At 35.8% G+C, this 25,437-nt stretch overlaps 1 protein-coding gene across 1 annotated transcript in view; it reads right to left on the bottom strand.

Annotated features, from left to right (window-relative positions):
• LOC134712096 (uncharacterized) overlaps positions 1–24,929 on the bottom strand; it is a 76,999-nt gene extending 52,070 nt beyond the window's left edge. Inside the window, exon 1 of the mRNA XM_063573261.1 lies at positions 24,723–24,929. The gene's annotated coding sequence lies outside the window, so the exon portion shown is untranslated. The remainder of the gene's footprint in view (positions 1–24,722) is intronic.
• Positions 24,930–25,437: the final 508 nt, after the last annotated feature.

Raw genomic sequence — 25,437 nt, 5'->3', positions numbered from 1 at the left:
AGACCAAGCTTAGTAAGAGATAAACAAGTATAACCCCATTCAATGTTACAGTTTGTCAAAGACCAAGCTTAGTAAGAGATAAACAAGTATAACCCCATTCAATGTTACAGTCTGTCAAAGGCCAAGCTTAGTAAGAGATAAACAAGTATAACCCCATTCAATGTTACAGTTTGTCAAAGACCAAGCTTAGTAAGAGATAAACAAGTATAACCCCATTCAATGTTACAGTCTGTCAAAGACCAAGCTTAGTAAGAGATAAACAAGTATAACCCCATTCAATGTTACAGTCTGTCAAAGGCCAAGCTTAGTAAGAGATAAACAAGTATAACCCCATTTAATGTTACAGTCTGTCAAAGACCAAGCTTAGTAAGAGATAAACAAGTATAACCCCATTTAATGTTACAGTCTGTCAAAGACCAAGCTTAGTAAGAGATAAACAAGTATAACCCCATTCAATGTTACAGTCTGTCAAAGGCCAAGCTTAGCAAGAGATAAACAAGTATAACCCCATTCAATGTTACAGTCTGTCAAAGACCAAGCTTAGTAAGAGATAAACAAGTATAACCCCATTTAATGTTACAGTCTGTCAAAGGCCAAGCTCAGTAAGAGATAAAGAAGTATAACCCCATTCAATGTTACAGTTTGTCAAAGGCCAAGCTTAGTAAGAGATAAACAAGTATAACCCCATTCAATGTTACAGTCTGTCAAAGGTCAAGCTTAGTAAGAGATAAACAAGTATAACCCCATTCAATGTTACAGTCTGTCAAAGACCAAGCTTAGTAAGAGATAAACAAGTATAACCCCATTCAATGTTACAGTCTGTCAAAGGTCAAGCTTAGTAAGAGATAAACAAGTATAACCCCATTCAATGTTACAGTCTGTCAAAGACCAAGCTTAGTAAGAGATAAACAAGTATAACCCCATTCAATGTTACAGTCTGTCAAAGGCCAAGCTTAGTAAGAGATAAACAAGTATAACCCCATTCAATGTTACAGTTGGTCAAAGGCCAAGCTTAGTAAGAGATAAACAAGTATAACCCCATTCAATGTTACAGTCTGTCAAAGACCAAGCTTAGTAAGAGATAAACAAGTATAACCCCATTTAATGTTACAGTCTGTCAAAGGCCAAGCTTAGTAAGAGATAAACAAGTATAACCCCATTCAATGTTACAGTCTGTCAAAGGCCAAGCTTAGTAAGAGATTAACAAGTATAACCCCATTCAATGTTACAGTCTGTCAAAGACCAAGCTCAGTAAGAGATAAACAAGTATAACCCCATTTAATGTTACAGTCTGTCAAAGGCCAAGCTTAGTAAGAGATAAACAAGTATAACCCCATTCAATGTTACAGTCTGTCAAAGGCCAAGCTTAGTAAGAGATAAACAAGTATAACCCCATTCAATGTTACAGTTTGTCAAAGACCAAGCTTAGTAAGAGATAAACAAGTATAACCCCATTCAATGTTACAGTCTGTCAAAGGCCGAGCTTAGTAAGAGATAAACAAGTATAACCCCATTCAATGTTACAGTTTGTCAAAGACCAAGCTTAGTAAGAGATAAACAAGTATAACCCCATTTAATGTTACAGTTTGTCAAAGACCAAGCTTAGTAAGAGATAAACAAGTATAACCCCATTCAATGTTACAGTTTGTCAAAGACCAAGCTCAGTAAGAGATAAACAAGTATAACCCCATTCAATGTTACAGTCTGTCAAAGGCCAAGCTTAGCAAGAGATAAACAAGTATAACCCCATTCAATGTTACAGTTTGTCAAAGACCAAGCTTAGTAAGAGATAAACAAGTATAACCCCATTTAATGTTACAGTTTGTCAAAGACCAAGCTTAGTAAGAGATAAACAAGTATAACCCCATTCAATGTTACAGTTTGTCAAAGACCAAGCTCAGTAAGAGATAAACAAGTATAACCCCATTCAATGTTACAGTCTGTCAAAGGCCAAGCTTAGCAAGAGATAAACAAGTATAACCCCATTCAATGTTACAGTCTGTCAAAGACCAAGCTTAGTAAGAGATAAACAAGTATAACCCCATTCAATGTTACAGTCTGTCAAAGACCAAGCTTAGTAAGAGATAAACAAGTATAACCCCATTTAATGTTACAGTCTGTCAAAGACCAAGCTTAGTAAGAGATAAACAAGTATAACCCCATTCAATGTTACAGTCTGTCAAAGACCAAGCTTAGTAAGAGATAAACAAGTATAACCCCATTAAATGTTACAGTTTGTCAAAGACCAAGCTTAGTAAGAGATAAACAAGTATAACCCCATTCAATGTTACAGTCTGTCAAAGACCAAGCTTAGTAAGAGATAAACAAGTATAACCCCATTTAATGTTACAGTCTGTCAAAGGCCAAGCTTAGTAAGAGATAAACAAGTATAACTCCATTCAATGTTACAGTTTGTCAAAGGCCAAGCTTAGTAAGAGATAAACAAGTATAACCCCATTCAATGTTACAGTCTGTCAAAGACCAAGCTTAGTAAGAGATAAACAAGTATAACCCCATTTAATGTTACAGTCTGTCAAAGACCAAGCTTAGTAAGAGATAAACAAGTATAACCCCATTCAATGTTACAGTTTGTCAAAGGCCAAGCTTAGTAAGAGATAAACAAGTATAACCCCATTCAATGTTACAGTCTGTCAAAGACCAAGCTTAGTAAGAGATAAACAAGTATAACCCCATTCAATGTTACAGTCTGTCAAAGGCCAAGCTTAGTAAGAGATAAACAAGTATAACCCCATTCAATGTTACAGTCTGTCAAAGACCAAGCTTAGTAAGAGATAAACAAGTATAACCCCATTCAATGTTACAGTTTGTCAAAGACCAAGCTTAGTAAGAGATAAACAAGTATAACCCCATTCAATGTTACAGTCTGTCAAAGACCAAGCTTAGTAAGAGATAAACAAGTATAACCCCATTTAATGTTACAGTCTGTCAAAGACCAAGCTTAGTAAGAGATAAACAAGTATAACCCCATTCAATGTTACAGTCTGTCAAAGACCAAGCTTAGTAAGAGATAAACAAGTATAACCCCATTCAATGTTACAGTCTGTCAAAGACCAAGCTTAGTAAGAGATAAACAAGTATAACCCCATTAAATGTTACAGTTTGTCAAAGACCAAGCTTAGTAAGAGATAAACAAGTATAACCCCATTAAATGTTACAGTTTGTCAAAGACCAAGCTTAGTAAGAGATAAACAAGTATAACCCCATTCAATGTTACAGTTTGTCAAAGAACAAGCTTAGCAAGAGATAAACAAGTATAACCCCATTCAATGTTACAGTCTGGCAAAGGCCAAGCTTAGTAAGAGATAAACAAGTATAACCCCATTCAATGTTACAGTCTGTCAAAGACCAAGCTTAGTAAGAGATAAACAAGTATAACCCCATTTAATGTTACAGTTTGTCAAAGGCCAAGCTTAGTAAGAGATAAACAAGTATAACCCCATTCAATGTTACAGTCTGTCAAAGACCAAGCTTAGTAAGAGATAAACAAGTATAACCCCATTCAATGTTACAGTCTGTCAAAGACCAAGCTTAGTAAGAGATAAACAAGTATAACCCCATTTAATGTTACAGTCTGTCAAAGACCAAGCTTAGTAAGAGATAAACAAGTATAACCCCATTCAATGTTACAGTCTGTCAAAGACCAAGCTTAGCAAGAGATAAACAAGTATAACCCCATTCAATGTTACAGTCTGGCAAAGGCCAAGCTTAGTAAGAGATAAACAAGTATAACCCCATTCAATGTTACAGTTTGTCAAAGACCAAGCTTAGTAAGAGATAAACAAGTATAACCCCATTCAATGTTACAGTTTGTCAAAGACCAAGCTTAGTAAGAGATAAACAAGTATAACCCCATTCAATGTTACAGTTTGTCAAAGACCAAGCTTAGTAAGAGATAAACAAGTATAACCCCATTTAATGTTACAGTTTGTCAAAGACCAAGCTTAGTAAGAGATAAACAAGTATAACCCCATTCAATGTTACAGTCTGTCAAAGACCAAGCTTAGTAAGAGATAAACAAGTATAACCCCATTCAATGTTACAGTTTGTCAAAGACCAAGCTTAGTAAGAGATAAACAAGTATAACCCCATTCAATGTTACAGTTTGTCAAAGACCAAGCTTAGTAAGAGATAAACAAGTATAACCCCATTCAATGTTACAGTCTGTCAAAGACCAAGCTTAGTAAGAGATAAACAAGTATAACCCCATTCAATGTTACAGTCTGTCAAAGGCCAAGCTTAGTAAGAGATAAACAAGTATAACCCCATTTAATGTTACAGTTTGTCAAAGACCAAGCTTAGTAAGAGATAAACAAGTATAACCCCATTCAATGTTACAGTTTGTCAAAGGCCAAGCTTAGTAAGAGATAAACAAGTATAACCCCATTCAATGGTACAGTTTGTCAAAGGCCAAGCTTAGTAAGAGATAAACAAGTATAACCCCATTCAATGTTACAGTCTGTCAAAGGCCAAGCTTAGTAAGAGATAAACAAGTATAACCCCATTCAATGTTACAGTCTGTCAAAGACCAAGCTTAGTAAGAGATAAACAAGTATAACCCCATTTAATGTTACAGTTTGTCAAAGGCCAAGCTTAGTAAGAGATAAACAAGTATAACCCCATTCAATGTTACAGTCTGTCAAAGACCAAGCTTAGTAAGAGATAAACAAGTATAACCCCATTCAATGTTACAGTCTGGCAAAGGCCAAGCTTAGTAAGAGATAAACAAGTATAACCCCGTTTAATGTTACAGTTTGTCAAAGACCAAGCTTAGTAAGAGATAAACAAGTATAACCCCATTCAATGTTACAGTTTGTCAAAGACCAAGCTTAGTAAGAGATAAACAAGTATAACCCCATTCAATGTTACAGTCTGTCAAAGGCCAAGCTTAGTAAGAGATAAACAAGTATAACCCCGTTTAAGGTTACAGTTTGTCAAAGACCAAGCTTAGTAAGAGATAAACAAGTATAACCCCATTCAATGTTACAGTTTGTCAAAGACCAAGCTTAGTAAGAGATAAACAAGTATAACCCCATTCAATGTTACAGTCTGTCAAAGGCCAAGCATAGTAAGAGATAAACAAGTATAACCCCATTTAATGTTACAGTTTGTCAAAGGCCAAGCTTAGTAAGAGATAAACAAGTATAACCCCATTCAATGGTACAGTTTGTCAAAGACCAAGCTTAGTAAGAGATAAACAAGTATAACCCCATTCAATGTTACAGTCTGTCAAAGGCCAAGCTTAGTAAGAGATAAACAAGTATAACCCCATTCAATGTTACAGTCTGTCAAAGGCCAAGCTTAGTAAGAGAAAAACAAGTATAACCCCATTCAATGTTACAGTTTGTCAAAGACCAAGCTTAGTAAGAGATAAACAAGTATAACCCCATTCAATGTTACAGTCTGTCAAAGGCCAAGCATAGTAAGAGATAAACAAGTATAACCCCATTTAATGTTACAGTTTGTCAAAGGCCAAGCTTAGTAAGAGATAAACAAGTATAACCCCATTCAATGGTACAGTTTGTCAAAGACCAAGCTTAGTAAGAGATAAACAAGTATAACCCCATTCAATGTTACAGTCTGTCAAAGGCCAAGCTTAGTAAGAGATAAACAAGTATAACCCCATTTAATGTTACAGTCTGTCAAAGACCAAGCTTAGTAAGAGATAAACAAGTATAACCCCATTCAATGTTACAGTCTGTCAAAGACCAAGCTTAGCAAGAGATAAACAAGTATAACCCCATTCAATGTTACAGTCTGGCAAAGGCCAAGCTTAGTAAGAGATAAACAAGTATAACCCCATTCAATGTTACAGTTTGTCAAAGACCAAGCTTAGTAAGAGATAAACAAGTATAACCCCATTCAATGTTACAGTTTGTCAAAGACCAAGCTTAGTAAGAGATAAACAAGTATAACCCCATTCAATGTTACAGTTTGTCAAAGACCAAGCTTAGTAAGAGATAAACAAGTATAACCCCATTTAATGTTACAGTTTGTCAAAGACCAAGCTTAGTAAGAGATAAACAAGTATAACCCCATTCAATGTTACAGTCTGTCAAAGACCAAGCTTAGTAAGAGATAAACAAGTATAACCCCATTCAATGTTACAGTTTGTCAAAGACCAAGCTTAGTAAGAGATAAACAAGTATAACCCCATTCAATGTTACAGTTTGTCAAAGACCAAGCTTAGTAAGAGATAAACAAGTATAACCCCATTCAATGTTACAGTCTGTCAAAGACCAAGCTTAGTAAGAGATAAACAAGTATAACCCCATTCAATGTTACAGTCTGTCAAAGGCCAAGCTTAGTAAGAGATAAACAAGTATAACCCCATTTAATGTTACAGTTTGTCAAAGACCAAGCTTAGTAAGAGATAAACAAGTATAACCCCATTCAATGTTACAGTTTGTCAAAGGCCAAGCTTAGTAAGAGATAAACAAGTATAACCCCATTCAATGGTACAGTTTGTCAAAGGCCAAGCTTAGTAAGAGATAAACAAGTATAACCCCATTCAATGTTACAGTCTGTCAAAGGCCAAGCTTAGTAAGAGATAAACAAGTATAACCCCATTCAATGTTACAGTCTGTCAAAGACCAAGCTTAGTAAGAGATAAACAAGTATAACCCCATTTAATGTTACAGTTTGTCAAAGGCCAAGCTTAGTAAGAGATAAACAAGTATAACCCCATTCAATGTTACAGTCTGTCAAAGACCAAGCTTAGTAAGAGATAAACAAGTATAACCCCATTCAATGTTACAGTCTGGCAAAGGCCAAGCTTAGTAAGAGATAAACAAGTATAACCCCGTTTAATGTTACAGTTTGTCAAAGACCAAGCTTAGTAAGAGATAAACAAGTATAACCCCATTCAATGTTACAGTTTGTCAAAGACCAAGCTTAGTAAGAGATAAACAAGTATAACCCCATTCAATGTTACAGTCTGTCAAAGGCCAAGCTTAGTAAGAGATAAACAAGTATAACCCCGTTTAAGGTTACAGTTTGTCAAAGACCAAGCTTAGTAAGAGATAAACAAGTATAACCCCATTCAATGTTACAGTTTGTCAAAGACCAAGCTTAGTAAGAGATAAACAAGTATAACCCCATTCAATGTTACAGTCTGTCAAAGGCCAAGCATAGTAAGAGATAAACAAGTATAACCCCATTTAATGTTACAGTTTGTCAAAGGCCAAGCTTAGTAAGAGATAAACAAGTATAACCCCATTCAATGGTACAGTTTGTCAAAGACCAAGCTTAGTAAGAGATAAACAAGTATAACCCCATTCAATGTTACAGTCTGTCAAAGGCCAAGCTTAGTAAGAGATAAACAAGTATAACCCCATTCAATGTTACAGTCTGTCAAAGGCCAAGCTTAGTAAGAGAAAAACAAGTATAACCCCATTCAATGTTACAGTTTGTCAAAGACCAAGCTTAGTAAGAGATAAACAAGTATAACCCCATTCAATGTTACAGTCTGTCAAAGGCCAAGCTTAGTAAGAGATAAACAAGTATAACCCCATTCAATGTTACAGTCTGTCAAAGACCAAGCTTAGTAAGAGATAAACAAGTATAACCCCATTCAATGTTACAGTCTGGCAAAGGCCAAGCTTAGTAAGAGATAAACAAGTATAACCCCATTCAATGTTACAGTTTGTCAAAGACCAAGCTTAGTAAGAGATAAACAAGTATAACCCCATTCAATGTTACAGTCTGTCAAAGACCAAGCTTAGTAAGAGATAAACAAGTATAACCCCATTCAATGTTACAGTCTGTCAAAGACCAAGCTTAGCAAGAGATAAACAAGTATAACCCCATTCAATGTTACAGTTTGTCAAAGACCAAGCTTAGTAAGAGATAAACAAGTATAACCCCATTCAATGTTACAGTTTGTCAAAGGCCAAGCTTAGCAAGAGATAAACAAGTATAACCCCATTCAATGTTACAGTTTGTCAAAGGCCAAGCTTAGCAAGAGATAAACAAGTATAACCCCATTCAATGTTACAGTCTGGCAAAGGCCAAGCTTAGTAAGAGATAAACAAGTATAACCCCATTCAATGTTACAGTTTGTCAAAGACCAAGCTTAGTAAGAGATAAACAAGTATAACCCCATTCAATGTTACAGTCTGTCAAAGACCAAGCTTAGTAAGAGATAAACAAGTATAACCCCATTCAATGTTACAGTCTGGCAAAGGCCAAGCTTAGTAAGAGATAAACAAGTATAACCCCATTCAATGTTACAGTTTGTCAAAGACCAAGCTTAGTAAGAGATAAACAAGTATAACCCCATTCAATGTTACAGTCTGGCAAAGGCCAAGCTTAGTAAGAGATAAACAAGTATAACCCCATTCAATGTTACAGTTTGTCAAAGACCAAGCTTAGTAAGAGATAAACAAGTATAACCCCATTCAATGTTACAGTTTGTCAAAGGCCAAGCTTAGCAAGAGATAAACAAGTATAACCCCATTTAATGTTACAGTTTGTCAAAGGCCAAGCTTAGTAAGAGATAAACAAGTATAACCCCATTTAATGTTACAGTCTGTCAAAGACCAAGCTTAGTAAGAGATAAACAAGTATAACCCCATTCAATGTTACAGTCTGTCAAAGGCCAAGCTTAGTAAGAGATAAACAAGTATAACCCCATTTAATGTTACAGTCTGTCAAAGACCAAGCTTAGTAAGAGATAAACAAGTATAACCCCATTCAATGTTACAGTTTGTCAAAGGCCAAGCTTAGTAAGAGATAAACAAGTATAACCCCATTCAATGTTACAGTCTGTCAAAGGCCAAGCTTAGCAAGAGATAAACAAGTATAACCCCATTCAATGGTACAGTTTGTCAAAGACCAAGCTTAGTAAGAGATAAACAAGTATAACCCCATTCAATGTTACAGTTTGTCAAAGAACAAGCTTAGTAAGAGATAAACAAGTATAACCCCATTCAATGTTACAGTCTGTCAAAGGCCAAGCTTAGTAAGAGATAAACAAGTATAACCCCATTTAATGTTACAGTTTGTCAAAGACCAAGCTTAGTAAGAGATAAACAAGTATAACCCCATTCAATGTTACAGTTTGTCAAAGACCAAGCTTAGTAAGAGATAAACAAGTATAACCCCATTCAATGTTACAGTTTGTCAAAGGCCAAGCTTAGTAAGAGATAAACAAGTATAACTCCATTCAATGTTACAGTTTGTCAAAGACCAAGCTTAGTAAGAGATAAACAAATATAACCCCATTCAATGTTACAGTTTGTCAAAGGCCAAGCTTAGTAAGAGATAAACAAGTATAACCCCATTCAATGTTACAGTTTGTCAAAGGCCAAGCTTAGTAAGAGATAAACAAGTATAACCCCATTCAATGTTACAGTTTGTCAAAGACCAAGCTTAGTAAGAGATAAACAAGTATAACCCCATTCAATGTTACAGTCTGTCAAAGACCAAGCTTAGTAAGAGATAAACAAGTATAACCCCATTCAATGTTACAGTCTGTCAAAGGCCAAGCTTAGTAAGAGATAAACAAGTATAACCCCATTTAATGTTACAGTCTGTCAAAGACCAAGCTTAGTAAGAGATAAACAAGTATAACCCCATTCAATGTTACAGTCTGTCAAAGGCCAAGCTTAGTAAGAGATAAACAAGTATAACCCCATTCAATGTTACAGTCTGTCAAAGGCCAAGCTTAGTAAGAGATAAACAAGTATAACCCCATTCAATGTTACAGTTTGTCAAAGGCCAAGCTTAGTAAGAGATAAACAAGTATAACCCCATTCAATGTTACAGTCTGTCAAAGACCAAGCTTAGTAAGAGATAAAGAAGTATAACCCCATTCAATGTTACAGTCTGTCAAAGACCAAGCTTAGTAAGAGATAAACAAGTATAACCCCATTCAATGTTACAGTCTGTCAAAGACCAAGCTTAGTAAGAGATAAACAAGTATAACCCCATTCAATGTTACAGTCTGTCAAAGGCCAAGCTTAGTAAGAGATAAACAAGTATAACCCCATTTAATGTTACAGTCTGTCAAAGACCAAGCTTAGTAAGAGATAAACAAGTATAACCCCATTAAATGTTACAGTTTGTCAAAGACCAAGCTTAGTAAGAGATAAACAAGTATAACCCCATTCAATGTTACAGTCTGTCAAAGGCCAAGCTTAGTAAGAGATAAACAAGTATAACCCCATTCAATGTTACAGTTTGTCAAAGACCAAGCTTAGTAAGAGATAAACAAGTATAACCCCATTCAATGTTACAGTCTGTCAAAGGCCAAGCTTAGTAAGAGATAAACAAGTATAACCCCATTTAATGTTACAGTCTGTCAAAGACCAAGCTTAGTAAGAGATAAAGAAGTATAACCCCATTCAATGTTACAGTTTGTCAAAGGCCAAGCTTAGTAAGAGATAAACAAGTATAACCCCATTCAATGTTACAGTTTGTCAAAGGCCAAGCTTAGTAAGAGATAAACAAGTATAACCCCATTCAATGTTACAGTTTGTCAAAGGCCAAGCTTAGTAAGAGATAAACAAGTATAACCCCATTCAATGTTACAGTCTGTCAAAGGCCAAGCTTAGTAAGAGATAAACAAGTATAACCCCATTCAATGTTACAGTCTGTCAAAGGCCAAGCTTAGTAAGAGATAAACAAGTATAACCCCATTCAATGTTACAGTTTGTCAAAGGCCAAGCTTAGTAAGAGATAAACAAGTATAACCCCATTCAATGTTACAGTCTGTCAAAGGCCAAGCTTAGTAAGAGATAAACAAGTATAACCCCATTCAATGGTACAGTTTGTCAAAGACCAAGCTTAGTAAGAGATAAACAAGTATAACCCCATTTAATGTTACAGTCTGTCAAAGGCCAAGCTTAGTAAGAGATAAACAAGTATAACCCCATTCAATGTTACAGTCTGTCAAAGACCAAGCTTAGTAAGAGATAAACAAGTATAACCCCATTCAATGTTACAGTCTGTCAAAGGCCAAGCTTAGTAAGAGATAAACAAGTATAACCCCATTCAATGTTACAGTCTGTCAAAGGCCAAGCTTAGTAAGGGATAAACAAGTATAACCCCATTCAATGTTACAGTCTGTCAAAGACCAAGCTTAGTAAGAGATAAACAAGTATAACCCCATTCAATGTTACAGTTTGTCAAAGGCCAAGCTTAGTAAGAGATAAACAAGTATAACCCCATTCAATGTAACAGTTTGTCAAAGACCAAGCTTAGTAAGAGATAAACAAGTATTACGCCATTCAATGTTACAGTCTGTCAAAGACCAAGCTTAGTAAGAGATAAACAAGTATAACCCCATTCAATGTTACAGTTTGTCAAAGGCCAAGCTTAGTAAGAGATAAACAAGTATAACCCCATTTAATGTTACAGTCTGTCAAAGACCAAGCTTAGTAAGAGATAAACAAGTATAACCCCATTCAATGTTACAGTCTGTCAAAGGCCAAGCTTAGTAAGAGATAAACAAGTATAACCCCATTCAATGTTACAGTCTGTCAAAGACCAAGCTTAGTAAGAGATAAACAAGTATAACCCCATTCAATGTTACAGTCTGTCAAAGGCCAAGCTTAGTAAGAGATAAACAAGTATAACCCCATTCAATGTTACAGTCTGTCAAAGACCAAGCTTAGTAAGAGATAAACAAGTATAACCCCATTCAATGTTACAGTCTGTCAAAGACCAAGCTTAGTAAGAGATCAACAAGTATAACCCCATTCAATGTTACAGTCTGTCAAAGACCAAGCTTAGTAAGAGATAAACAAGTATAACCCCATTTAATGTTACAGTTTGTCAAAGACCAAGCTTAGTAAGAGATAAACAAGTATAACCCCATTCAATGTTACAGTCTGTCAAAGACCAAGCTTAGTAAGAGATAAACAAGTATAACCCCATTCAATGTTACAGTCTGTCAAAGACCAAGCTTAGTAAGAGATAAACAAGTATAACCCCATTCAATGTTACAGTCCGTCAAAGACCAAGCTTAGTAAGAGATAAACAAGTATAACCCCATTCAATGTTACAGTTTGTCAAAGACCAAGCTTAGTAAGAGATAAACAAGTATAACCCCATTTAATGTTAAAGCTCGGCAAAGGCCAAGCTTAGTAAGAGATAAACAAGTATAACCCCATTCAATGTTACAGTCTGTCAAAGGCCAAGCTTAGTAAGAGATAAACAAGTATAACCCCATTTAATGTTACAGTCTGTCAAAGACCAAGCTTAGTAAGAGATAAACAAGTATAACCCCATTCAATGTTACAGTCTGTCAAAGACCAAGCTTAGTAAGAGATAAACAAGTATAACCCCATTTAATGTTACAGTTTGTCAAAGACCAAGCTTAGTAAGAGATAAACAAGTATAACCCCATTCAATGTTACAGTCTGTCAAAGACCAAGCTTAGTAAGAGATAAACAAGTATAACCCCATTCAATGTTACAGTTTGTCAAAGGCCAAGCTTAGTAAGAGATAAACAAGTATAACCCCATTCAATGTAACAGTTTGTCAAAGACCAAGCTTAGTAAGAGATAAACAAGTATTACGCCATTCAATGTTACAGTCTGTCAAAGACCAAGCTTAGTAAGAGATAAACAAGTATAACCCCATTCAATGTTACAGTTTGTCAAAGGCCAAGCTTAGTAAGAGATAAACAAGTATAACCCCATTTAATGTTACAGTCTGTCAAAGACCAAGCTTAGTAAGAGATAAACAAGTATAACCCCATTCAATGTTACAGTCTGTCAAAGGCCAAGCTTAGTAAGAGATAAACAAGTATAACCCCATTCAATGTTACAGTCTGTCAAAGACCAAGCTTAGTAAGAGATAAACAAGTATAACCCCATTCAATGTTACAGTCTGTCAAAGGCCAAGCTTAGTAAGAGATAAACAAGTATAACCCCATTCAATGTTACAGTCTGTCAAAGACCAAGCTTAGTAAGAGATAAACAAGTATAACCCCATTCAATGTTACAGTCTGTCAAAGACCAAGCTTAGTAAGAGATCAACAAGTATAACCCCATTCAATGTTACAGTCTGTCAAAGACCAAGCTTAGTAAGAGATAAACAAGTATAACCCCATTTAATGTTACAGTTTGTCAAAGACCAAGCTTAGTAAGAGATAAACAAGTATAACCCCATTCAATGTTACAGTCTGTCAAAGACCAAGCTTAGTAAGAGATAAACAAGTATAACCCCATTCAATGTTACAGTCTGTCAAAGACCAAGCTTAGTAAGAGATAAACAAGTATAACCCCATTCAATGTTACAGTCCGTCAAAGACCAAGCTTAGTAAGAGATAAACAAGTATAACCCCATTCAATGTTACAGTTTGTCAAAGACCAAGCTTAGTAAGAGATAAACAAGTATAACCCCATTTAATGTTAAAGCTCGGCAAAGGCCAAGCTTAGTAAGAGATAAACAAGTATAACCCCATTCAATGTTACAGTCTGTCAAAGGCCAAGCTTAGTAAGAGATAAACAAGTATAACCCCATTTAATGTTACAGTCTGTCAAAGACCAAGCTTAGTAAGAGATAAACAAGTATAACCCCATTCAATGTTACAGTCTGTCAAAGACCAAGCTTAGTAAGAGATAAACAAGTATAACCCCATTTAATGTTACAGTTTGTCAAAGACCAAGCTTAGTAAGAGATAAACAAGTATAACCCCATTCAATGTTACAGTCTGTCAAAGGCCAAGCTTAGTAAGAGATAAACAAGTATAACCCCATTTAATGTTAAAGCTCGGCAAAGGCCAAGCTTAGTAAGAGATAAACAAGTATAAACCCATTCAATGTTACAGTCTGTCAAAGGCCAAGCTTAGTAAGAGATAAACAAGTATAACCCCATTCAATGTTACAGTTTGTCAAAGGCCAAGCTTTGCAAGAGATAAACAAGTATAACCCCATTCAATGTTACAGTCTGTCAAAGGCCAAGCTTAGTAAGAGATAAACAAGTATAACCCCATTCAATGTTAAAGCTCGGCAAAGGCCAAGCTTAGTAAGAGATAAACAAGTATAACCCCATTCAATGTTACAGTCTGTCAAAGACCAAGCTAAGTAAGAGATAAACAAGTATAACCCCATTCAATGTTACAGTCTGTCAAAGGCCAAGCTAAGTAAGAGATAAACAAGTATAACCCCATTCAATGTTACAGTCTGTCAAAGGCCAAGCTAAGTAAGAGATAAACAAGTATAACTCCATTCAATGTTACAGTTTGTCAAAGACCAAGCTAAGTAAGAGATAAACAAGTATAACCCCATTTAATGTTACAGTCTGTCAAAGACCAAGCTTAGTAAGAGATAAACAAGTATAACCCCATTCAATGTTACAGTCTGTCAAAGACCAAGCTTAGCAAGAGATAAACAAGTATAACCCCATTCAATGTTACAGTTTGTCAAAGGCCAAGCTTAGTAAGAGATAAACAAGTATAACCCCATTCAATGTTACAGTCTGTCAAAGACCAAGCTTAGCAAGAGATAAACAAGTATAACCCCATTCAATGTTACAGTTGGTCAAAGACCAAGCTTAGTAAGAGATAAACAAGTATAACCCCATTCAATGTTACAGTCTGTCAAAGGCCAAGCTTAGTAAGAGATAAACAAGTATAACTCCATTCAATGTTACAGTTTGTCAAAGGCCAAGCTTAGTAAGAGATAAACAAGTATAACCCCATTCAATGTTACAGTTGGTCAAAGACCAAGCTTAGTAAGAGATAAACAAGTATAACCCCATTCAATGTTACAGTCTGTCAAAGGCCAAGCTTAGTAAGAGATAAACAAGTATAACCCCATTCAATGTTACAGTTTGTCAAAGACCAAGCTTAGTAAGAGATAAACAAGTATAACCCCATTCAATGTTACAGTTTGTCAAAGACCAAGCTTAGTAAGAGATAAACAAGTATAACCCCATTCAATGTTACAGTTTGTCAAAGGCCAAGCTTAGTAAGAGATAAACAAGTATAACCCCATTCAATGTTAAAGCTCGGCAAAGGCCAAGCTTAGTAAGAGATAAACAAGTATAACCCCATTCAATGTTACAGTCTGTCAAAGGCCAAGCTTAGTAAGAGATAAACAAGTATAACCCCATTCAATGTTACAGTTTGTCAAAGACCAAGCTTAGTAAGAGATAAACAAGTATAACCCCATTCAATGTTACAGTTTGTCAAAGGCCAAGCTTAGTAAGAGATAAACAAGTATAAACCCATTCAATGTTACAGTCTGTCAAAGACCAAGCTTAGTAAGAGATAAACAAGTATAACCCCATTCAATGTTACAGTTTGTCAAAGGCCAAGCTTAGTAAGAGATAAACAAGTATAACCCCATTCAATGTTAAAGCTCGGCAAAGGCCAAGCTTAGTAAGAGATAAACAAGTATAACCCCATTCAATGTTACAGTCTGTCAAAGGCCAAGCTAAGTAAGAGATAAACAAGTATAACCCCATTCAATGTTACAGTCTGTCAAAGACCAAGCTTAGTAAGAGATAAACAAGTATAACCCCATTCAATGTTACAGTTTGTCAAAGGCCAAGCTTAGTAAGAGATAAACAAGTATAACCCCATTCAATGTTACAGTCTGTCAAAGACCAAGCTTAGTAAGAGATAAACAAGTATAACCCCATTCAATGTTACAGTTTGTCAAAGACCAAGCTTAGTAAGAGATAAACAAGTATAACCCCATTCAATGTTACAGTTTGTCAAAGGCCAAGCTTAGTAAGAGATAAACAAGTATAACCCCATTCAATGTTACAGTTTGTCAAAGGCCAAGCTTAGTAAGAGATAAACAAGTATAACCCCATTCAATGTTACAGTCTGTCAAAGGCCAAGCTTAGTAAGAGATAAACAAGTATAACCCCATTCAATGTTACAGTCTGTCAAAGACCAAGCTTAGTAAGAGATAAACAAGTATAACCCCATTCAATGTTACAGTTTGTCAAAGGCCAAGCTTAGTAAGAGATAAACAAGTATAACCCCATTCAATGTTACAGTTTGTCAAAGACCAAGCTTAGTAAGAGATAAACAAGTATAACCCCATTCAATGTTACAGTCTGTCAAAGACCAAGCTAAGCAAGAGATAAACAAGTATAACCCCATTCAATGTTACAGTCTGTCAAAGGCCAAGCTTAGTAAGAGATAAACAAGTATAACCCCATTCAATGTTACAGTCTGTCAAAGGCCAAGCTTAGTAAGAGATAAACAAGTATAACCCCATTTAATGTTACAGTCTGTCAAAGACCAAGCTTAGTAAGAGATAAACAAGTATAACCCCATTCAATGTTACAGTCTGTCAAAGGCCAAGCTTAGTAAGAGATAAACAAGTATAACCCCATTCAATGTTACAGTTTGTCAAAGACCAAGCTTAGTAAAAGATAAACAAGTATAACCCCATTCAATGTTACAGTCTGTCAAAGGCCAAGCTTAGTAAGAGATAAACAAGTATAACCCCATTTAATGTTACAGTCTGTCAAAGGCCAAGCTTAGTAAGAGATAAACAAGTATAACCCCATTTAATGTTACAGTCTGTCAAAGGCCAAGCTTAGTAAGAGATAAACAAGTATAACCCCATTCAATGTTACAGTCTGTCAAAGGCCAAGCTTAGTAAGAGATAAACAAGTATAACCCCATTCAATGTAACAGTTTGTCAAAGGCCAAGCTTAGTAAGAGATAAACAAGTATAACCCCATTTAATGTTACAGTCTGTCAAAGGCCAAGCTTAGTAAGAGATAAACAAGTATAACCCCATTCAATGTTACAGTCTGTCAAAGACCAAGCTTAGTAAGAGATAAACAAGTATAACCCCATTCAATGTTACAGTCTGTCAAAGACCAAGCTTAGTAAGAGATAAACAAGTATAACCCCATTCAATGTTACAGTCTGTCAAAGGCCAAGCTTAGTAAGAGATAAACAAGTATAACCCCATTTAATGTTACAGTCTGTCAAAGACCAAGCTTAGTAAGAGATAAACAAGTATAACCCCATTCAATGTTACAGTTTGTCAAAGGCCAAGCTTAGTAAGAGATAAACAAGTATAACCCCATTCAATGTTACAGTCTGTCAAAGACCAAACTTAGTAAGAGATAAACAAGTATAACCCCATTTAATGTTACAGTCTGGCAAAGGCCAAGCTTAGTAAGAGATAAACAAGTATAACCCCATTCAATGTTACAGTCTGTCAAAGGCCAAGCTTAGTAAGAGATAAACAAGTATAACCCCATTCAATGGTACAGTTTGTCAAAGACCAAGCTTAGCAAGAGATAAACAAGTATAACCCCATTCAATGGTACAGTTTGTCAAAGACCAAGCTTAGTAAGAGATAAACAAGTATAACCCCATTCAATGTTACAGTCTGTCAAAGACCAAGCTTAGTAAGAGATAAACAAGTATAACCCCATTCAATGTTACAGTTTGTCAAAGACCAAGCTTAGTAAGAGATAAACAAGTATAACCCCATTCAATGTTACAGTCTGTCAAAGACCAAGCTTAGTAAGAGATAAACAAGTATAACCCCATTCAATGTTACAGTCTGTCAAAGACCAAGCTTAGTAAGAGATAAACAAGTATAACCCCATTCAATGTAACAGTTTGTCAAAGACCAAGCTTAGTAAGAGATAAACAAGTATTACGCCATTCAATGTTACAGTCTGTCAAAGACCAAGCTTAGTAAGAGATAAACAAGTATAACCCCATTCAATGTTACAGTTTGTCAAAGGCCAAGCTTAGTAAGAGATAAACAAGTATAACCCCATTTAATGTTACAGTCTGTCAAAGACCAAGCTTAGTAAGATAAACAAGTATAACCCCATTCAATGTTACAGTCTGTCAAAGACCAAGCTTAGTAAGAGATAAACAAGTATAACCCCATTCAATGTTACAGTCTGTCAAAGACCAAGCTTAGTAAGAGATAAACAAGTATAACCCCATTCAATGTTACAGTCTGTCAAAGGCCAAGCTTAGTAAAAGATAAACAAGTATAACCCCATTCAATGTTACAGTCTGTCAAAGACCAAGCTTAGTAAGAGATAAACAAGTATAACCCCATTCAATGTTACAGTCTGTCAAAGACCAAGCTTAGTAAGAGATAAACAAGTATAACCCCATTTAATGTTACAGTTTGTCAAAGACCAAGCTTAGTAAGAGATAAACAAGTATAACCCCATTCAATGTTACAGTTTGTCAAAGGCCAAGCTTAGTAAGAGATAAACAAGTATAACCCCATTTAATGTTACAGTTTGTCAAAGACCAAGCTTAGTAAGAGATAAACAAGTATAACCCCATTCAATGTTACAGTCTGTCAAAGACCAAGCTTAGCAAGAGATAAACAAGTATAACCCCATTCAATGTTACAGTTTGTCAAAGGCCAAGCTTAGTAAGAGATAAACAAGTATAACCCCATTCAATGTTACAGTCTGTCAAAGACCAAGCTTAGCAAGAGATAAACAAGTATAACCCCATTCAATGTTACAGTTGGTCAAAGACCAAGCTTAGTAAGAGATAAACAAGTATAACCCCATTCAATGTTACAGTCTGTCAAAGGCCAAGCTTAGTAAGAGATAAACAAGTATAACTCCATTCAATGTTACAGTTTGTCAAAGGCCAAGCTTAGTAAGAGATAAACAAGTATAACCCCATTCAATGTTACAGTTGGTCAAAGACCAAGCTTAGTAAGAGATAAACAAGTATAACCCCATTCAATGTTACAGTCTGTCAAAGGCCAAGCTTAGTAAGAGATAAACAAGTATAACCCCATTCAATGTTACAGTTTGTCAAAGACCAAGCTTAGTAAGAGATAAACAAGTATAACCCCATTCAATGTTACAGTTTGTCAAAGACCAAGCTTAGTAAGAGATAAACAAGTATAACCCCATTCAATGTTACAGTTTGGCAAAGGCCAAGCTTAGTAAGAGATAAACAAGTATAACCCCATTCAATGTTAAAGCTCGGCAAAGGCCAAGCTTAGTAAGAGATAAACAAGTATAACCCCATTCAATGTTACAGTCTGTCAAAGGCCAAGCTTAGTAAGAGATAAACAAGTATAACCCCATTCAATGTTACAGTTTGTCAAAGACCAAGCTTAGTAAGAGATAAACAAGTATAACCCCATTCAATGTTACAGTTTGTCAAAGGCCAAGCTTAGTAAGAGATAAACAAGTATAAACCCATTCAATGTTACAGTCTGTCAAAGACCAAGCTTAGTAAGAGATAAACAAGTATAACCCCATTCAATGTTACAGTTTGTCAAAGGCCAAGCTTAGTAAGAGATAAACAAGTATAACCCCATTCAATGTTAAAGCTCGGCAAAGGCCAAGCTTAGTAAGAGATAAACAAGTATAACCCCATTCAATGTTACAGTCTGTCAAAGGCCAAGCTAAGTAAGAGATAAACAAGTATAACCCCATTCAATGTTACAGTCTGTCAAAGACCAAGCTTAGTAAGAGATAAACAAGTATAACCCCATTCAATGTTACAGTTTGTCAAAGGCCAAGCTTAGTAAGAGATAAACAAGTATAACCCCATTCAATGTTACAGTCTGTCAAAGACCAAGCTTAGTAAGAGATAAACAAGTATAACCCCATTCAATGTTACAGTTTGTCAAAGACCAAGCTTAGTAAGAGATAAACAAGTATAACCCCATTCAATGTTACAGTTTGTCAAAGGCCAAGCTTAGTAAGAGATAAACAAGTATAACCCCATTCAATGTTACAGTTTGTCAAAGGCCAAGCTTAGTAAGAGATAAACAAGTATAACCCCATTCAATGTTACAGTCTGTCAAAGGCCAAGCTTAGTAAGAGATAAACAAGTATAACCCCATTCAATGTTACAGTCTGTCAAAGACCAAGCTTAGTAAGAGATAAACAAGTATAACCCCATTCAATGTTACAGTTTGTCAAAGGCCAAGCTTAGTAAGAGATAAACAAGTATAACCCCATTCAATGTTACAGTTTGTCAAAGACCAAGCTTAGTAAGAGATAAACAAGTATAACCCCATTCAATGTTACAGTCTGTCAAAGACCAAGCTAAGCAAGAGATAAACAAGTATAACCCCATTCAATGTTACAGTCTGTCAAAGGCCAAGCTTAGTAAGAGATAAACAAGTATAACCCCATTCAATGTTACAGTCTGTCAAAGGCCAAGCTTAGTAAGAGATAAACAAGTATAACCCCATTTAATGTTACAGTCTGTCAAAGACCAAGCTTAGTAAGAGATAAACAAGTATAACCCCATTCAATGTTACAGTCTGTCAAAGGCCAAGCTTAGTAAGAGATAAACAAGTATAACCCCATTCAATGTTACAGTTTGTCAAAGACCAAGCTTAGTAAAAGATAAACAAGTATAACCCCATTCAATGTTACAGTCTGTCAAAGGCCAAGCTTAGTAAGAGATAAACAAGTATAACCCCATTTAATGTTACAGTCTGTCAAAGGCCAAGCTTAGTAAGAGATAAACAAGTATAACCCCATTTAATGTTACAGTCTGTCAAAGGCCAAGCTTAGTAAGAGATAAACAAGTATAACCCCATTCAATGTTACAGTCTGTCAAAGACCAAACTTAGTAAGAGATAAACAAGTATAACCCCATTTAATGTTACAGTCTGGCAAAGGCCAAGCTTAGTAAGAGATAAACAAGTATAACCCCATTCAATGTTACAGTCTGTCAAAGGCCAAGCTTAGTAAGAGATAAACAAGTATAACCCCATTCAATGGTACAGTTTGTCAAAGACCAAGCTTAGCAAGAGATAAACAAGTATAACCCCATTCAATGGTACAGTTTGTCAAAGACCAAGCTTAGTAAGAGATAAACAAGTATAACCCCATTCAATGTTACAGTTTGTCAAAGACCAAGCTTAGTAAGAGATAAACAAGTATAACCCCATTCAATGTTACAGTCTGTCAAAGACCAAGCTTAGTAAGAGATAAACAAGTATAACCCCATTCAATGTTACAGTCTGTCAAAGACCAAGCTTAGTAAGAGATAAACAAGTATAACCCCATTCAATGTAACAGTTTGTCAAAGACCAAGCTTAGTAAGAGATAAACAAGTATTACGCCATTCAATGTTACAGTTTGTCAAAGGCCAAGCTTAGTAAGAGATAAACAAGTATAACCCCATTCAATGGTACAGTTTGTCAAAGGCCAAGCTTAGTAAGAGATAAACAAGTATAACCCCATTTAATGTTACAGTCTGTCAAAGGCCAAGCTTAGTAAGAGATAAACAAGTATAACCCCATTCAATGTTACAGTTTGTCAAAGGCCAAGCTTAGTAAGAGATAAACAAGTATAACCCCATTCAATGGTACAGTTTGTCAAAGGCCAAGCTTAGTAAGAGATAAACAAGTATAACCCCATTCAATGTTACAGTCTGTCAAAGGCCAAGCTTAGTAAGAGATAAACAAGTATAACCCCATTCAATGTTACAATTTGTCAAAGGCCAAGCTTAGTAAGAGATAAACAAGTATAACCCCATTCAATGGTACAGTTTGTCAAAGACCAAGCTTAGTAAGAGATAAACAAGTATAACCCCATTCAATGTTACAGTTTGTCAAAGACCAAGCTTAGCAAGAGATAAACAAGTATAACCCCATTCAATGTTACAGTCTGTCAAAGGCCAAGCTTAGTAAGAGATAAACAAGTATAACCCCATTCAATGTTACAGTCTGTCAAAGGCCAAGCTTATTAAGAGATAAACAAGTATAACCCCATTCAATGTTACAGTCTGTCAAAGACCAAGCTTAGTAAGAGATAAACAAGTATAACCCCATTCAATGTTACAGTTTGTCAAAGACCAAGCTTAGTAAGAGATAAACAAGTATAACCCCATTCAATGTTACAGTCTGTCAAAGGCCAAGCTTAGTAAGAGATAAACAAGTATAACCCCATTTAATGTTAAAGCTCGGCAAAGGCCAAGCTTAGTAAGAGATAAACAAGTATAAACCCATTCAATGTTACAGTCTGTCAAAGGCCAAGCTTAGTAAGAGATAAACAAGTATAACCCCATTCAATGTTACAGTTTGTCAAAGGCCAAGCTTTGCAAGAGATAAACAAGTATAACCCCATTCAATGTTACAGTCTGTCAAAGGCCAAGCTTAGTAAGAGATAAACAAGTATAACCCCATTCAATGTTACAGTCTGTCAAAGACCAACCTTAGTAAGAGATAAACAAGTATAACCCCATTCAATGTTACAGTTGGTCAAAGACCAAGCTTAGTAAGAGATAAACAAGTATAACCCCATTCAATGTTACAGTCTGTCAAAGACCAAGCTAAGTAAGAGATAAACAAGTATAACCCCATTCAATGTTACAGTCTGTCAAAGACCAAGCTTAGTAAGAGATAAACAAGTATAACCCCATTTAATGTTACAGTCTGTCAAAGGCCAAGCTTAGTAAGAGATAAACAAGTATAACTCCATTCAATGGTACAGTCTGTCAAAGACCAAGCTTAGCAAGAGATAAACAAGTATAACTCCATTCAATGTTACAGTCTGTCAAAAGCCAAGCTTAGTAAGAGATAAACAAGTATAACCCCATTTAATGTTACAGTCTGTCAAAGACCAAGCTTAGTAAGAGATAAACAAGTATAACCCCATTCAATGTTACAGTCTGTCAAAGACCAAGCTTAGCAAGAGATAAACAAGTATAACCCCATTCAATGTTGCAGTTTGTCAAAGGCCAAGCTTAGTAAGAGATAAACAAGTATAACCCCATTCAATGTTACAGTCTGTCAAAGGCCAAGCTTAGTAAGAGATAAACAAGTATAACTCCATTCAATGTTACAGTTTGTCAAAGGCCAAGCTTAGTAAGAGATAAACAAGTATAACCCCATTCAATGTTACAGTTGGTCAAAGACCAAGCTTAGTAAGAGATAAACAAGTATAACCCCATTCAATGTTACAGTCTGTCAAAGGCCAAGCTTAGTAAGAGATAAACAAGTATAACCCCATTCAATGTTACAGTCTGTCAAAGGCCAAGCTTAGTAAGAGATAAACAAGTATAACTCCATTCAATGTTACAGTTTGTCAAAGGCCAAGCTTAGTAAGAGATAAACAAGTATAACCCCATTCAATGTTACAGTTGGTCAAAGACCAAGCTTAGTAAGAGATAAACAAGTATAACCCCATTCAATGTTACAGTCTGTCAAAGGCCAAGCTTAGTAAGAGATAAACAAGTATAACCCCATTCAATGTTACAGTCTGTCAAAGGCCAAGCTTAGTAAGAGATAAACAAGTATAACCCCATTCAATGTTACAGTCTGTCAAAGGCCAAGCTTAGTAAGAGATAAACAAGTATAACTCCATTCAATGTTACAGTTTGTCAAAGGCCAAGCTTAGTAAGAGATAAACAAGTATAACCCCATTCAATGTTACAGTTGGTCAAAGACCAAGCTTAGTAAGAGATAAACAAGTATAACCCCATTCAATGTTACAGTTTGTCAAAGGCCAAGCTTAGTAAGAGATAAACAAGTATAACCCCATTCAATGTTAAAGCTCGGCAAAGGCCAAGCTTAGTAAGAGATAAACAAGTATAACCCCATTCAATGTTACAGTCTGTCAAAGGCCAAGCTTAGTAAGAGATAAACAAGTATAACCCCATTCAATGTTACAGTTTGTCAAAGACCAAGCTTAGTAAGAGATAAACAAGTATAACCCCATTCAATGTTACAGTTTGTCAAAGGCCAAGCTTAGTAAGAGATAAACAAGTATAAACCCATTCAATGTTACAGTCTGTCAAAGACCAAGCTTAGTAAGAGATAAACAAGTATAACCCCATTCAATGTTACAGTTTGTCAAAGACCAAGCTTAGTAAGAGATAAACAAGTATAACCCCATTTAATGTTACAGTTTGTCAAAGGCCAAGCTTAGTAAGAGATAAACAAGTATAACCCCATTCAATGTTACAGTCTGTCAAAGGCCAAGCTTAGTAAGAGATAAACAAGTATAACCCCATTTAATGTTACAGTTTGTCAAAGACCAAGCTTAGTAAGAGATAAACAAGTATAACCCCATTCAATGTTACAGTCTGTCAAAGACCAAGCTTAGTAAGAGATAAACAAGTATAACCCCATTCAATGTTACAGTCTGTCAAAGACCAAGCTTAGTAAGAGATAAACAAGTATAACCCCATTCAATGTTACAGTCTGTCAAAGACCAAGCTTAGTAAGAGATAAACAAGTATAACCCCATTCAATGTTACAGTTTGTCAAAGGCCAAGCTTAGTAAGAGATAAACAAGTATAACCCCATTCAATGTTACAGTCTGTCAAAGACCAAGCTTAGTAAGAGATAAACAAGTATAACCCCATTCAATGTTACAGTTTGTCAAAGACCAAGCTTAGTAAGAGATAAACAAGTATAACCCCATTCAATGTTACAGTCTGTCAAAGACCAAGCTTAGTAAGAGATAAACAAGTATAACCCCATTCAATGTTACAGTCTGTCAAAGACCAAGCTTAGTAAGAGATAAACAAGTATAACCCCATTCAATGTTACAGTCTGTCAAAGACCAAGCTTAGTAAGAGATAAACAAGTATAACCCCATTCAATGTTACAGTTTGTCAAAGACCAAGCTTAGTAAGAGATAAACAAGTATAACCCCATTCAATGTTACAGTTTGTCAAAGACCAAGCTTAGTAAGAGATAAACAAGTATAACCCCATTCAATGTTACAGTTTGTAAACGACCAAGCTTAGCAATTGCTACAACACATATATCGATCAAATTTAAAACATGTCACCTTACCCTAGCTTCTCTGTAACATTTGACGTTTAATTATCACTGCTCCACTTAAATCAGATGAAATCGATGCTTTAAACAATGTAGTGTTTTCCGTCTTGATACCAGCGCATCCCATTGATTAAACAATGTAGGGTTTTCCGTCTTGATACCAGCGCATCCCATTGATTAAACAATGTAGGATTTTCCGTCTTGATACCAGCGCATCCCATTGATTATGTCTCCCCATCTATTGTCTGTTCCGTCTTGATACCAGCGCATCCCATTGATTATGTCTCCCCATCTATTGTCTGTTCCGTCTTGATACCAGCGCATCCCATTGATTATGTCTCCCCATCTATTGTCTGTTCCGTCTTGATACCAGCGCATCCCATTGATTATGTCTCCCCATCTATTGTCTGTTCCGTCTTGATACCAGCGCATCCCATTGATTATGTCTCCCCATCTATTGTCTGTTCCGTCTTGATACCAGCGCATCCCATTGATTATGTCTCCCCATTTATTGTCTGTTCAATGTTGCCAGCGACATATACAAAAATAATTGAACAACGCACACAAGGAATCAGTACTAAGTTCAGTATCGATCTGCCTCTCAGCTATTTGACCTGAATAAAAATACCTTGGTTCTAGCGGTAGATCGCTTATTGTGATTATGAGAAACTGTAACAGTAGTTATAAGCATCGATGCCAAAAATGTATCATTATAGATTAAGAAATTTTA

Source organism: Mytilus trossulus, chromosome 1 (genome assembly GCF_036588685.1).
Source record: "Mytilus trossulus isolate FHL-02 chromosome 1, PNRI_Mtr1.1.1.hap1, whole genome shotgun sequence".
Taxonomy (NCBI): Eukaryota; Metazoa; Mollusca; class Bivalvia; order Mytilida; family Mytilidae; genus Mytilus; species Mytilus trossulus.
The sequence above is the reverse complement of the archived record's forward strand: the minus strand, read 5'-3'. Positions and strand labels throughout refer to the sequence as shown.